Genomic DNA, 14,819 nt, shown 5'->3' with positions numbered 1-14,819 from the left:
GTAAAAATGTTGTACAAAACATCCATTTTGTACAGGTTGACCCCCAAGATGCTTTCAAACAAATCCGTTAGCATTGCCTGATGCGGGGCATAATTGTGCAATATTATTTTACTCCTGTCCTGAAGTTACCTGACTGTCACAAGCTATCTCGAAATTAACAACTTTATTCTAGAATTTGCCTCGATTCGTTTATCTTCTATGGTAACTAACGAATTTCGCCTTTCGACCCCTAGTACTAACTAGAAGTAGGACACATACGAGACATCGTTTAACAACACAGGTATTTTATTAAGATCAGCTTTTGTTTGTCGTATTTGCTCAGGATAACTTACGAAATGTTTGTCTAAGTTAGAGACATAGGAGGCGTGCAATTCAAGCTTATACTCGTGCTTAAATACATTACGTTGTTGCTACATGATAAATATGTTTCTATACAGTCTATGACTAATCACAAAATGGCTATATTTAACTTTGCTTAAATTACGCCTAATAACAGTAACCATTGTTGGAACTAATTATATCCCTGTACGTAAATAAATATATTCATCTGAATTGTCAATTATAGTTATGGCGGCAGTCATCGGTTTTTTGCATTCAGCAATTTCAAGTCTCTCGTTTTTTGACATGTACGATCCCACTAAAATACCTAAAATCACAATGCTTTCGATTCAAAGCTGATTACCAAAAAGTTGGCCAGCCATTTTTTTCGAACCCTCAAACGTCGTGTGAATGGTGACATCACCTATTGTATCAGGACAAGGTCCCCGCGCCTGCACAACACTTCATCACAATATGTTGCAATCAATAGCTTTGACTAGTGGAACGCATGCTTTACAAAAAAATATGATTTTTAGACATACTTTGGTCCAGAATGAAGTTTTCAAAGGGCAAAAAAATATTGAAACTGCGCAAAACAGAGGCTTCAAAAAGTTATTTCAAGCATCCTTTCAACTGTGACGTTCATTCGTCTTGCATAGATGCTTGACAAATAAAATATGAGGGATAAATGTTAAATCAACCCGGTAATGGCTAACAAGAAGAAAAAACACATTTAATTATATACATAAGATGCAAACAAAGAATAATGCCGAAAAACGCACGGTTATCCTCCATGACCGCACACGACCCTACAGAAAACCATATGTACTATAATTTTATCCTTATTCTGTTACACATATACGGATGAGTGCATGCGGTTACATCAATATTTAATTCGTTTTGACCGCATTTATAGTGAGTATAAAAAATCATTTAGGCTCTATTGTCCTGTCGTAGTTAGTGCTAAATTCGAAACACTTGGCAGGACACTGCTGCCTTCCGGACGGTGTACCTCACGTTTCGATTATTTGCCGCCTTCTACGAACAAACCCTTTACGCAAAGCTGTTTTCAGATGTGTATCAGTAGATTTTATGGTGTGGATGCACAGATGTGCCAACTGAGGTAGACAAGCGCCCTTGATGAGAGTGTGGCTCATTGCATAACCCCGTGACTTTGCTAACGACCGGATAACTCTTCCGCGGCGAGTTCAAGTAAACAGCGACCTAGTCGGATATGTACTAACCGATTGGCAAACATAAAAAATACAACAAAAAAAAAATTGTATTTCTGATGTTTTTTTTTTTTTTTTTTCATATTACTCTCCGCCGTTAGAAAAAAGCACCGGACATCAATACCATCCCGATAGCTTAGACAAGTAATTCCTATCGCTTGATGGATATGGCCAAATAATTGATGTAGGTGTGTCTATTACCAACATAAACAATTAGGTGAGTCGTATTTCCTACGGACTACGTGCACATAAGAAATAATGCAACAGAATGATGAGCGATGATCGTGCTTAAGCAGTCGAACTTTTTCGTAATAATGTAATACACTGAGTCATTTAAAGCGCAGCGACTTCGGTAGACCGCCGACAGATACTGTTAGTGGGACTGGCGCTTCCGCTAACAGGTCGTCCCTGATTCTTGATCCCGTCTAAGGAAACGTGACGAAGATGGACAAAGTTGAACGGGGCGCTGATCTCCAATTGCCGTGTAGGTCCCGATGACGGGCTCCCACCACGACCTGACCTTAGGTTGAATACGCCGCCTGAAGAGCTGTTGCCCGGCGATGAGGGTCGGAGCAGGAGGGACGCTGGGAAGCAGCATTCACTGGGTGGAGAGTCGCTCCGGAACATGAATCTGCTGACAATGCGTCTCGAACCATTCGAGCTTTTCTGAAGCCTGTCGAACATGACTCGGCAGCGGGCCTCGTCAAGATCCACGGTTCGGGTCTGGCCGAATGAGGGTCCGTCAAAGTGGACGAAATTCGTGGGCGAACTAATCATGTCCGTGGTGAGTCGGCGACGCCCCTGTTGAACCATAATGGCCGAAGTCAGCGTTGCTGTTTCTCCTTTTAACGATAACTCTCGTCTATTTATGGTTAGTTTGTTTTATTGTTGGCTCTTTGTCATTCAATTTTTTCACGCTGTTGTTGCTACCTGCGATTAGCGTTTACCAGAAGCTCTTGTCGTTGCTTAAGCGTTCCGTCTAAACGACACATCCCAGTGGTGACGGCTCGCACAGAAAGATGTATAACACGCAGTTGTCTGTTTGGACAGCTAAATAAAGACGAAGGGAGATGAGCGACGGAGAGTTGCCACAAACACTCGATAGAGAGTTAGACAGGCATCCCTATTTGTTTTTGCGGTCAACTCGACTATCACACACTCGTCTTGATGAGTTTATCCCGTATCCTTTTCGAGTCGAATATAGGTCGAAGGCAACAAGATAGTAACTAGCGTAGGCTAACCAAAGCCTGTTCAGTTTTCAAAAGGACTCAAAGCACTTGAGAAAAGAAAAGATGTCCGAGTTTTAACATAACGGTTCAACTGATCAAACTGTTAGTACGAAGGCAGCGGTGTGTTTCTCCTTCAGGCGATTGCCGACCGCGATCTTGAGTATTCCGATTCGAGCAAACGGTAGTGGTTTTTGGGTCGGTTGATGATGCAGTACTTATAACATGGCGCTAGTTCTTCTTACTTCTTCCTGTGTTCACTACTACTGCTGCTGTTGGTCGGGCTGTCTTCTTGAAGACACGATATTTTGTGCTACAGTTTGCTTTCAATGGTTCTATTGAAGGATTTTATTGAATAAGCACCACGCCTTTTTACATTACCTGCTAGTCTTTCGATTTGGTCCTACACTACAACAATAATCAGTACTCCATAGATAAACTCCGTCCGACCCAATTATTTCGTCTCTTTCAAACGCTTGTCGGAAGCGTTCGCCGCCCGATTCTCGTTCCGCCTTTCATTTCCGCTATCTCTATAACGATCTTTATTTCTACACCTCCTAGATGCAGAAATAGATACAACTACCTTATTTCGTTCAATTGCTGGACAAGTCGTCGTTGTGCCTCCGAAAGCCCCCGCAATCACACAACTACCTCATAGCATTTGATGAGATGTCCACTAACGGTATGGTCACAATCAACAACTGCACGAACGCTACACGCACCACTGGTCACGCTAGCAGTATTACGACAAGTATAAGTTGCGCAAGCCCGACGTCACTTCCAGAGTGACGACAGATCGACGACTGGCGATGATGGTCGGTTTGCGAGGATCGACGTGGAGCAGAATTGGCGCTAGAAGATCAATAATAGGAATCCATCTGCTGTTGCTGCTGCACTGTCACAACCACCAAACAGGAGCTATTTCCGTCCGCTCGTAGTCGTCCAATATGCGACCGTAGGACACAGACAGGCACCGTTTCCACCACTACAAAAGTTGCCAATGTGGTCGCTGCTATGGCAGCTACGAACTGTGGCCACCGTTTCTACCACGACAGCAGCAAGAACGGCACATTTGAAGCTTGTCGAATTGTCTGCAGTCACCGAAAATGTCTGCTGAACGTCATAAGCTGGTACGGACAGCCATTCAGCCTACTGGCAAATCAGCATCGGCCATGTCGGGCCGCCACAAACTGCTACAGCATGCCTCTCCGGTATAGAACCCTTACACGAACGTGACCGAATGTGTCGAGCCTGCTGCGACGTCGAGATCGACCAACGTGCTTTTACCAGCTTGCCAGTGCCTAGCTACATTAACAGTGCCTACAGTTATGGGCTGAATATACTGCCTCGCAGCGTGGTGCCGAGCTCGCCAGCCGATCCGAGCCGGTGCTAAGACCGCTGGCTTTGTGGCTGGATCTGTCTATCTATCTACCTGCCTGCTTTTTTATCGTTTTGCGTTCTCGTCTACTAGTGTCTGCGACGATGGCAGGCCAGTCACTGGCTGGCGATGTGTGCGCAATCGGCTCTTTGAGTGGTGCCTACAACCGCAATGGCGGCAGCTATCTGTCCAGCACCATTGGTTTCTTGGCCGCTCGCCGCTCGGTCGTTCACAGTCGACAAAGCTGTTCTTGCTCTTCGTCCTATTGCTGCGTCTGCTAATGTTGCCATAGAGGGGAGGCGAATCGAACGACGGCAGTCGCGGCGATCGTCGCTCACCGTGTCGTGCGCATTCGTCGTTCAGCTCTCACCACACAACTGCTAATGCTGCACAGCCTCTGCTCGTTTCGTAACTCCCGCCAAGATCAGCGACAACGATTCCAAAGAGCCAGCCAACTCCGGTGAGGGTAATAGCAGCAAAACATGTTCGCTTCGTTGTCGTCGTCGTCGTCGTCGTCGCAGCAGCAGTGGGAATGGCGCTCTTTCCTGGCTATCATCTCTTCTCTTTGCGGTTCTTTTACTGATACAGACCCAATATCCCCTCTCCATCGTTTTTCTTGCGCCCCATCAGCTCCCCTGTTGCCCTCTCTTTTTCTCTCGGTCAGCGTCAAACAGCACTCCAAAATGGGGCGGCATCAGCGGACCATGTTGGATGGACTGTGTAGAAATACGCAGCGTTGTTGCTATGTCAAACCGAGCTGGGTCGGCCTGTCCGTCGGGCCTATCCCATTAATTCAGCCTGCTGTTGTCTGCTAGCCGTCCGCAGCGCTAGCTGACGGAGCAGCGGCGGTGCTGTTTTGTTGTTGTTGTTGTTGCTTTTATTGTTGCTGGGGGAATCAGCATGTGAGTCGGTGGGTGCACAAGGGTATAATGTTGATGCTATCTGTATCTGACCGTGCGTTGTTCAGTCTGTTTTTACTGATTGTTCTGTGTCACTCTATTGGTGGAACAGAGTGGAGTGAGACGGTGAAGTATTCTACAGTGCTGTTGTTACGGGTAGTAATAACAACGGCTATAAAGAAAGGTACTACGGCACCGGTACGATGGCTGCTGTTATTACTATTGGCGATGGTTCTGCAGCGCCGCTCACCATTGGCTCTCTCTATCCTAATGTTATGGCCAATGGTCGTCGGCGATCGGTGGAGGCGATTGCCGAACGTGCTAGGCTTAATGGCTTCGTGGCCAAAGTCAGCATCGGTGTCTTTGGCACCAACTATCCAGTCGAGCAAGGCCGCAGCCCCCTGACATGGCATCAATCTGTATTGGTATATGATTGGCACAAGTTCGCAAACGTCTATAGACTCGTAGCTATATATGTGCCTGTAGGACCCGTACTGCTATTACATTAACCTTGTCGACCTTACGAAACCATAGTACTAAAATTGTCCGCAAGCCGCCAACGGGATTGGAGCTATCGATGCCGCTGCGACTTGGAATGCGAGAATCGTCGTTGATGAATAGATGGAAATCGCCTGGTGGCCGACGTTTCACTATTGGCCAGCTGGGTTATTAGGTGTTGATCGAGCTATTTTGTGCGTTAGAACAAAGTATAAAAAATATATGTTATAGTACAAAGTCGATAAACTATTAAGCGATCCCACGACACTCGTGACGCCGCCTAATTGGTGCTCAATGGCTGCTATTTGCTAGCTCGCTTTGGTTCACCCGGCCGAATACGATTAATATACATGTTCATTGGTACCGGTTGGACCGTAATGCTTCAATTAGCATTTTGTATAGCGTATATATGCGCTATCTGAGACCATATATCTGTTACAGTGCAATGTTTTGTTAAGCACTAGTTTACATCTGAAGGATTTTTTCGAAGGATGAGGCCGTTGCGATAGGTGGTCTCTTTTTTTCCAGAGTATTACAGCTATGAACGATAATACCAACATCTGCTAGCTATAATAGATGAAGCTATCAAACTACCATTACCATTCCGATAAAGACCCATACCATCGGGGTCTCCTCCAGCAATCCAACCTTTACCGGCTCGATGCCCAGAGCGCAAAAACAAGTTCACCTTTAGTGTAAAGCGCCGCAAGCAAAAGTCCAGCCTTTGCAACGTGGTCGTCCCAACAGCTAAGTGTCGGCTCCTGGACGTTGCCTCAATATTTAACAACAGCGGTGCGGGGGGTCAACCGACACCGCATCGTATCGCCTTCGGTGCCACTGCCGCGCCCTTCTGGCTGGCTGCCCAGCGAACACTCAATGAACGAAGCATATGCTCGTGATTGCCGTCCAAACGTTGGTGAATTTACGCCTGACTCTTTTCGTATTTCGCCGCTACGTTCCCTACCGTTTTGATGCTACGACAATGCTATTGAACTAAGAGCATTACGATTCGGTTTCGGCTCACGCATACTCGGATCGTATCGTGACGCCTGCTGCTGCTTCTCGCAGATCCTCCGCTACCGTTCGTGGCTGTCGATGACAGTTCTGTTAGTGTTTAGTTGGCATGGCCTCGTTCTTAAAGGAGCCTGCAGACGATCCTTACGGCTATCGTATAACTACCGAAGCAGAACGACAGCAGAAACGGTTCGTCGTTGTATTATTGTTGTAGCTATCGTTATACGCTGCCACCAAATAGGCCTACAGCCATACATCACTGCGACTATAATAAAACGTGAGACCCTGACATCGATACTGCCAAAAGCAGTAGGAAGACGTAACAGTAACGGCAGCAGAACAGGACAGCGAGGACGATTGAGAGCAGCGCAAACAGTTCGCAATGAAAAACGTACAGCCGGCAACTCGAATACTGTTACCAGGCATTGTGCTCAAGAAGGTCAATCGAACGATTGATTACGTAAACAATACCAGATGTAAAGCTCAAAACACCTGTTTAGCCATTGCCATCGCTAGGGGTTGCCTATTGTAATACAATATTATAATCATAGTTCTAGAGCAGCTCTGGGCGTTAGCAGCGCAGATCGGACATTCAGGACCAGTCACCGACGACAGCAACGATGACAGGACGCCTTTCCAGGGCCCTGTGGTTTCACGTCGACCCTGATCTAACTTACCGCTTCTAGATAATGAATAGTAAGTAACCCGATGCTCTACTGTAGAACAGTTACAATTGAGACAACGATACGCGGCGGCCTGTAGGAGCTATAGGGTGATACAATGACGCACAGGGCGCGTAACGCCACGGAAAGTGGATAGGCGGTTCAGAGTCATCATTAAATGATATAACGTGTTTAAATGGTGGGTGATGCGAAAATAGAGATTGCCTCTGAGATCAAAGCTCGGGCGTTAGACTTATGGACGACGGGTCGATATCAGGACGAGCAATTATAATGATACTAATCTAGTTTGAGTGGTCAAATATAGCAGATCAAACGCAATCATATTAGTAAGACGGCAAAAGAAACAATTTCACATTTATAAATACACGATCTTACCTACTTCTTATTGTTTCGCTAGTCAAAAATGGCAATCTGTTTCATGAGTCGACGCTCGGCGGCATGTTCGCCCTGACGTCGTCCGAACAAACACTTGAAAATGAATCATTGTCAGAACGATTTGATCTGTAGAGAAGATTCTGTCATTGACGTGGGGCTATTAAACCATCGATGACAACAACGATAGTGTTGCCAATCGATCATCTGGCTACGGACGACCGACTGGTATAGCCGGCGATCTGGTGAAGATATATCCAGTAATTGCCCCACTGCAGATGCACCCGTAACAGCATTTGTGCCTGTTTTTACCGAGATTACCTCATAATTGAATACTGTTATAAGAGTAATTTGATTTTGATGAATGACAGGATCCTAATGTGTACAAAAGATGTCCTTTTTTTCCCCGCACGAGAACCGAATAGATCAAGAATTAAAGCGTGCATCGAGATAGCTGTGAACGGCCTTAAACATTACTCAGATAGTGATTTCAGTTTATCAACTATCAAATAACACGTCTTTGTTCTTTAGCTGTTTTTTTTTTTTTAGTTTAAAGTTATGATTTTCATGGAAACGTTTTTTTCACTTGCCACTGGACAGGTTCTCATACGAATGTTGCCTATACAATACTATAGTACAATTAATCGACTTCGGATCCGGCAATGTCCGCTATCACGAACCCTGTCGTTCCCAGAATCACTGTCCAGCATCGACAGTCACACGACGGCATTTTTTGACATTTATTCGTACTTACTCGCTGTATTTCTTTACCGTCTTTTTTAATATACTATATATTTGTCTATGAGCCGTAAAAACACAGTGAATAGAATATTCACTCTCTCAAAATTTCGAGAGCACATGAGAGAATCGCACTTTTTTTTTTGCTAAGAAAATCTGCGTTTGCTCAATAACAGTATTTTTTATTTAAAAACAAAATCAGCTAGCTTACGCCGTCCACGTGACTACAGTCTTCAAAAAAAGTGCCGAACTTCTAACACGTTTCAACAAAGCTACACTTAAAATCGGGCTGTGGAAGTTCGAGCTGAATATTCTATTGCAGGTGCCATCATCTCCGCTAGAAAAGCAAAAAGCTTTTTACTGATGGCTAATCAGGGATGCTGTATCGCGCTGAGGACAATTGTGTGACACGTTAGCGATGCGTTTTATTTTCTGGGCAATAACGTTGTCGTCTCGACAGACTGATTTGATCGGAAGCCTGACGCAGGCTCAAATTTTCACAATATAAATCGTATAGTCTATGTAGGAAAAAGTCCTATGAATTTGTTAACCAATTGAACAGTCAATATATAATATCATTTCTAGATAAGGTCGCTCATTCTTGACCGCCATCTGTTTGTTACGCTTATCAATACGGCTAATAACAAACGCAGCAAGATACATCTGAAGAAAACTCCGAAGAGATCTTATGTTGAAGCGACATGCTTTATCAGCGACAGGCGAATTTCATCGCGCGTCCGGCTATAGGCTGCTTGATACGCTGGCATCATTCACAACAATTGGTTGATTATAAACAAGCCGACCCGTAGCCACATTGATCACGTGATTGCCTCCCGAAGGACCCCTGTCTCCAGTCGTCGTCACTAGTCGTTTTGGAGCTCGATCGTTGTTTACGTTCTCTGCCGGTAGCGTGGGCATCTCTTTGAATCCCCTTTTGAACTGGATCTTGTTTAGTTTCTGATATTCGCTTTCATGAACATATACAGCGAGAACATTCGGGCGAAATATTCACAGTTAGCGTTGGAAATGCACAATCCGCTGCTATTGTGACGGAGTCGTGGCAGTATGCAAGGATCTGTCGCTTCTACGTAGAGGCCTGTTGACACGTTACGGATAACAGCGCGTTGACTCATTATGGAGCAGTATGAGTCAGCATGAAATAGGCCTGACAATCCATTTCTCAGATAAGTACATCCGTTGTTAATGATAACAATATTAGTTAAGTATTTGTAATTACTTGGATTTAGTTATGGTCTATGCTATGAAACGGTTCAGAAGATCGACCGTGATCCGACGATAACTTGGTATGTTGAAGATTTATGAACATACCACAACTGTAAGTGATTCTGTAAGTGGAAAACGCAGTTAAAGACGAACCTACTTACTTTGTAAAGTTCACTAATACGAATTATTATTAAACATCGAGTGGGCCAATTTTCCCAGTAAACCATATTATCTATTGATAGCCAGTACTGCTAAAAAATGTTGTAGAGCATGTTCGGCAGGTCTATACCAATGTAGGACATTTCATTCCTTTAAACACGGTCCACTCTTGTTTTTTTTTGCAAAAAGCTTTAAAATCTTTCGTAATCGTAATAGTAAGTAAGATCAGTCTTTCTTTGTAATCCTTTATATGATACCTTGCAGGCTACTGTATGCTCTGTGAGTAAATGAAATAGGAAAATAAGCCTTAACATAGGATAGGAGACATAACTTAAGTGAAACATAGGCTTAATTGAAATAGGAGATATGGGATTAAATCCATGGTATTAGAGCCTTGGAATAAAGCCTCTTTCTTACTTAAAGTCACTCAACTTTCGGGTGTTTTAACACCTTAATTATTTTGCGACCACGTCCGAAAGACATCGTTGCATCTATTCTATCTGCTGTTGCTTTCAGCAACATCATGGTACATGAGGACGGATGCATGTTGTTGCATTATACGCTCACTAAATTAACAACGATTTGTAACTTTAATTAATTCAGTTAGAAATTTGTTTATTCGCAAACAAAAATTAAGAAAACAAAGAAGATAAAATTCCGGAACAACAAACAATTGTTTGATACACATGTGCAATCCGCCGACATTGGCATTTTTAGATGCTAAAACACGATACGTATTTTGTGTATGTAGATTATTGGGCGTGACAGAAGAAAATATTCTAATATTTATAAATTATTCGCGTCTGGCTCGGTGTGAATGAACTAAAGCCCAACTTTAAACATTTTTCATTTAATCCCATATATTATACTGTGTCGTAGGCTTTGTACCAATGACCATCGGCTTTCCGACATGAAGTTTATCCGTCCGAACTGCAGCGTTAAACAGCTCCAAGATAATCAGTAAAAAGGCGAGATCCCATTTTGCATTTACTATTACAACGGTTGCATTGGGTTAAATCCGTGCATATTTAAATAGCCTAGCCCAGCCCAGAAGCGGGCTCATTGAAGCACGTAAATATACCAGGTTATTGGATCAGTGACTGTTAACAAATATACGATATTTTTTCTATCGAATGTTGGAAAAAATGCGTCCTTTGGATGTGGGGGGAAAAATTTAACTAAATCAAAAGCCAATGGCGTATGCCAAGTGACTTCTTTCAGAAGAAACGTAATGAGATGAATAGTTTTACATACGCCTATTAGTCAGAGCTAGTAGCCGTACGTGGAAGTCGAACCTGTTAAGTATGTTTCTGGGTTAGGGCTACATTTGGTGAGTCGTATAGAAGTCTCAGATCCAATTATATTTTCTCACGATAAGGGCAGCGACTCGCGTGGCAATCCGCCGGCAATAGACAGACGTCCGAAATTTGAAGATTTTAAGTCATTTTGACTTTATTTCTAATTGCCACCTGTATAGTTTTCTCAAGTTTAGATCATCTTACAGAGCATTTTAAACTAAGCGGTAATTATGAATCATCCTTCGAATGTGTGTAAGACATGCGCTTTGTTCAGTCGAATTTATGAAGGCCGACAAATGTCTACATTGCATTAATTCATACCCTCAATAATGTACATATACAGTTATTTTTAATATCCTTCTAAAATAGGTTACCTACTGCGTAAAGGTCTGGGTAGCTCCGATACAACCTAACGAGCAGCAAGGTCGAACAACACTATGAGCCGTTACGACAACAGCGCCGCGTCTATCTAACGCAACTCTGAAGTCTCAGCGTTTACCAATATACGAGCTTAACTCATCTTTCAGCTCGGCTTAACATTGAGTCTATTGAAGATAGTTGGCATACTGACGATAATAATATGATAATTATCAATACGATCAATTCAATAAATCTTTATTTAGCAAACAAATTGCCATGACATTATCCGTAGATACTATATAGAACTAGCTATCAATGCATTGCGTAACTCCCCCTATACCGCGGATCATAATGCGCACTCGTAAAGCATTAACTTTCTCGATAAGTGCAACGACATCTCAACTTCCATATTGCATTGTACGAAAGCATACCTCTACCTCTTACCCCCTTTCTCATTCCCTTCATTCTCTCGATCGTTCATCAGTTCTGCTATGTTCTATTCATCTGATTTAGATCGACCTCATGCTTAGAGGACATGAGTGACTCAGTGCCCATGCACTTGATAGGTGGTCTCTTGTTCGGCTTCTAAGCGTTTGCTTATCCCAGAGTCGCTCCACGTTTACCCTGCTTGCACTTGGAACCGCGCGTTTGTGTTCGCGTTATCTCTTCTGCAGACAAACTTATGGCGATGGCAAGCCCAGCTCCACTGTTTATTATAAGGCTACGATTAGCTTTAGTGCAGCAAGTAGCGAAAAGTGGGCAGTGAGGCGGTTTCGGTTAAACATGAGCTTGAGCACAAAGGAAACGGGCGCACGACGTTGGTGTCACAGGACTAACGATCAGCTGCCTCAAGGGCCGATGAACGGAGGTCTCCGTTAGCCACACAAAGGATAGACAGGCTGAAAAGTGGAAGGAGAACAGAGAAAGACTGGTAAGGTTTGGCTACCTAGAAACAGGCTAAACTCATTAGAAAAAAGCATTCCGTTCGTTGTGCTGTTTCACCGTCACGCCCGTTTCTACGATAGAGAAGACCATGGCGAAAATAGACAAGCAGATATTGGCTGACACTTTCTTGTAGCAGAGATCCATCATATTTTGGCTGTTTCGGCACCGGTCTGGGGTCGGGTTCCAGGGCAGAGGCTAATGAGCGGCCTCAGAGCTAATGCGACCCCTCGTTTATGACCTTCTTTAGGCTGTATTGGAGGTAGTGACAAGGGTTCATGACGTCGTAAGTCGATCACCATATGTCCATGGACCATCGCATTCCAAGCAGTACCTGAAGCCCCGATAGGCCATTTCGCTAGAAAACCTTTCCGAGCTGCTCTTTGAGCCCCGTGTATCCCTGGCTGTCAGCAATCACAAGGTCGGTGACGGCTGGTGGAACTTGCCTTTTTGTTCAGAGCAAGTCAGGTGATGGAGGGGAAAAACGAGTCCAACCTTGGATGACGCCCTTACGTTCCACAACGATGACAGCCTTTAAACCAGGTTCTCTCGAGAGCAGCTACCTCACACAATGTCGAACTCTCTAAACGAGCGCTTGAGAGAGCATCCGGCACTTGTCAGACCTTGGGGAACCGCTAGACCACACGGGCATGGATGGTGGCCCTTCGCTACACGACTTCTTTCCAAAATGAATTGGGATCGCAAGTTAGTAGATGCAGCATTTATATAATGGTATAATGGAGGAATTTGATATCGAATAGAATAACTCACTAATTTGGAGCGTTCACGTTTTTAATATTACAGGTATTTTGTTAATAAATTATTTTTCTTTGTCGAGTGGCAAATGCTGCTTGAATTCGCGGTTGAGAGTACACTCATAACTTCACGCTGTGGTGGCCCCCTGTGAGAGTTCAGGTTCAAGCTGCAGTTGGCCTTGTGGTCCTTTAAGGCATTCCAGTTCTTTATATCCGTGTGTGATACCCGCATAACTGTAGCCAAATAAAAACCATAACAGTCACTATTTGTCGTATTTTCAAACTGGTCAGCCACTATAAACATAAATACTAATGGTGTTCAGCGAAAATTTTCGCTTAGAAAGGTATTAGCCCTCACTAAAATTGGACACTTTTTTTGTCACTAAATTTAATGAGTATTTTCTTTTGCCATAGGCAACGTATCCTGAGTTAGACAAATTTATCTGTCTATTGCATGTATAAATCACGTTCAAGATTAGACAAGAAAACCATCACACTTGAGAGCGTATCTCTCATCCTGTGCATAAGAGACATATAAAGAATTGAAAAATCATCTAGTCTTTATCAACATCACAACAAGAATCAATACTTCGTTGCTGATTTATTGCGAGACCACGCTCGCGGCTGCATCCGACATTTCCTGGTTACGTTCGTTGTTGACTGTGGGGAGCACCAGTGAATTGTGAGCACCGTGCTAGGTTGGCGGGCACCAGGCGTCGCCACCGTTTCACATCGTCTAGCTAGGTACCACAGAATATAAGCGGCTATTCGATTGAGACTCGCGGTACTAGTTTGACCTGATCACTTCGGCCAAAATCAATTATTCGGGCGAATGTTTGTAAGGAGAAATCGCTCCTCTATTAGGAGATGAAGTCAGCTGAGGTTACTTGTTGACTATATTGATTCTTAATTGTTGATAAATTGCTTCATCAGGGGACAGTTAGGAGCGGACATGAGAAGAGATAAATGAGGATCTCGACATTATAGCGGATGGTCAGGAATTAGATAGAAGACATAAGCAATGCACAACCTCAGTCCGATCAAAAAGCCATAACACTAAGTCATCAATCCGACAAACCGGGTGTGCAATCGAATATGATGAAAGTGCTATACTAATAATCTATCTAATAGGCTCGATGATCCGCTATGCGTACACAGGCGAATGGGTCGAAGATAGAGACGCATTATGCTGTCGAATAAGGACAATTGGAATTGATACATAATGAAGAGTCTTACACATATTACACATAGGAGAAAACGTCCTACCGTGTTGCACCGGTGCCCCGCAGCCTGCGAACTATATTATGCAATTAGACTTTACGAAATCCATCGAGGCTGCTTCAAACTTCAAACTCCGCGCTTGTTCCCTCTTTTCCCAGTGTGATTAGTTAAAAATATTACGTGGATCACGACTGACGCAACATTTTCAAATGTTGTTGGAGGTATGAAAATGTGGTACAAGCACAACGACAATGTCGCTCGGAGGCAGAGAGAAGATTCTGTCATACCAAGGAATAATTGAACCATTTATTTCTAACATACATGTGACTGGTGCCAATTTACTGCAAGAATCTGTTTTGCTACGCATTTGGAAGGACCTTTGTCAAAATCGCGAATTCTACTACCAACAGGAGGAACAAACTGATTGGACGAAGGTGTCCTATGAAATACCCTGCCCGTTCCCTGGACCTGACACCAGTAAACTTTTTTTTCTGTGGAAAAC

General features: G+C 43.7%; 1 long non-coding RNA gene across 1 annotated transcript; it reads right to left on the bottom strand.

Moving 5' to 3' along the window:
* Positions 1-11,633: 11,633 nt before the first annotated feature.
* LOC147757875 (uncharacterized) lies at positions 11,634-13,811 on the bottom strand. Its single transcript, XR_015320459.1, has 2 exons — positions 13,686-13,811; positions 11,634-13,330 (listed from the first exon to the last, which is right to left on the bottom strand). It is a non-coding gene; the product is annotated as an uncharacterized LOC147757875 (long non-coding RNA).
* Between the last annotated feature and the right edge of the window lie 1,008 nt (positions 13,812-14,819).

Source organism: Varroa destructor, unplaced genomic scaffold (genome assembly GCF_002443255.2).
Source record: "Varroa destructor unplaced genomic scaffold, Vdes_3.0 BEIS01000002.1, whole genome shotgun sequence".
Taxonomy (NCBI): domain Eukaryota; kingdom Metazoa; phylum Arthropoda; class Arachnida; order Mesostigmata; family Varroidae; genus Varroa; species Varroa destructor.
This window is presented reverse-complemented; position numbering and strand designations above follow the sequence as displayed.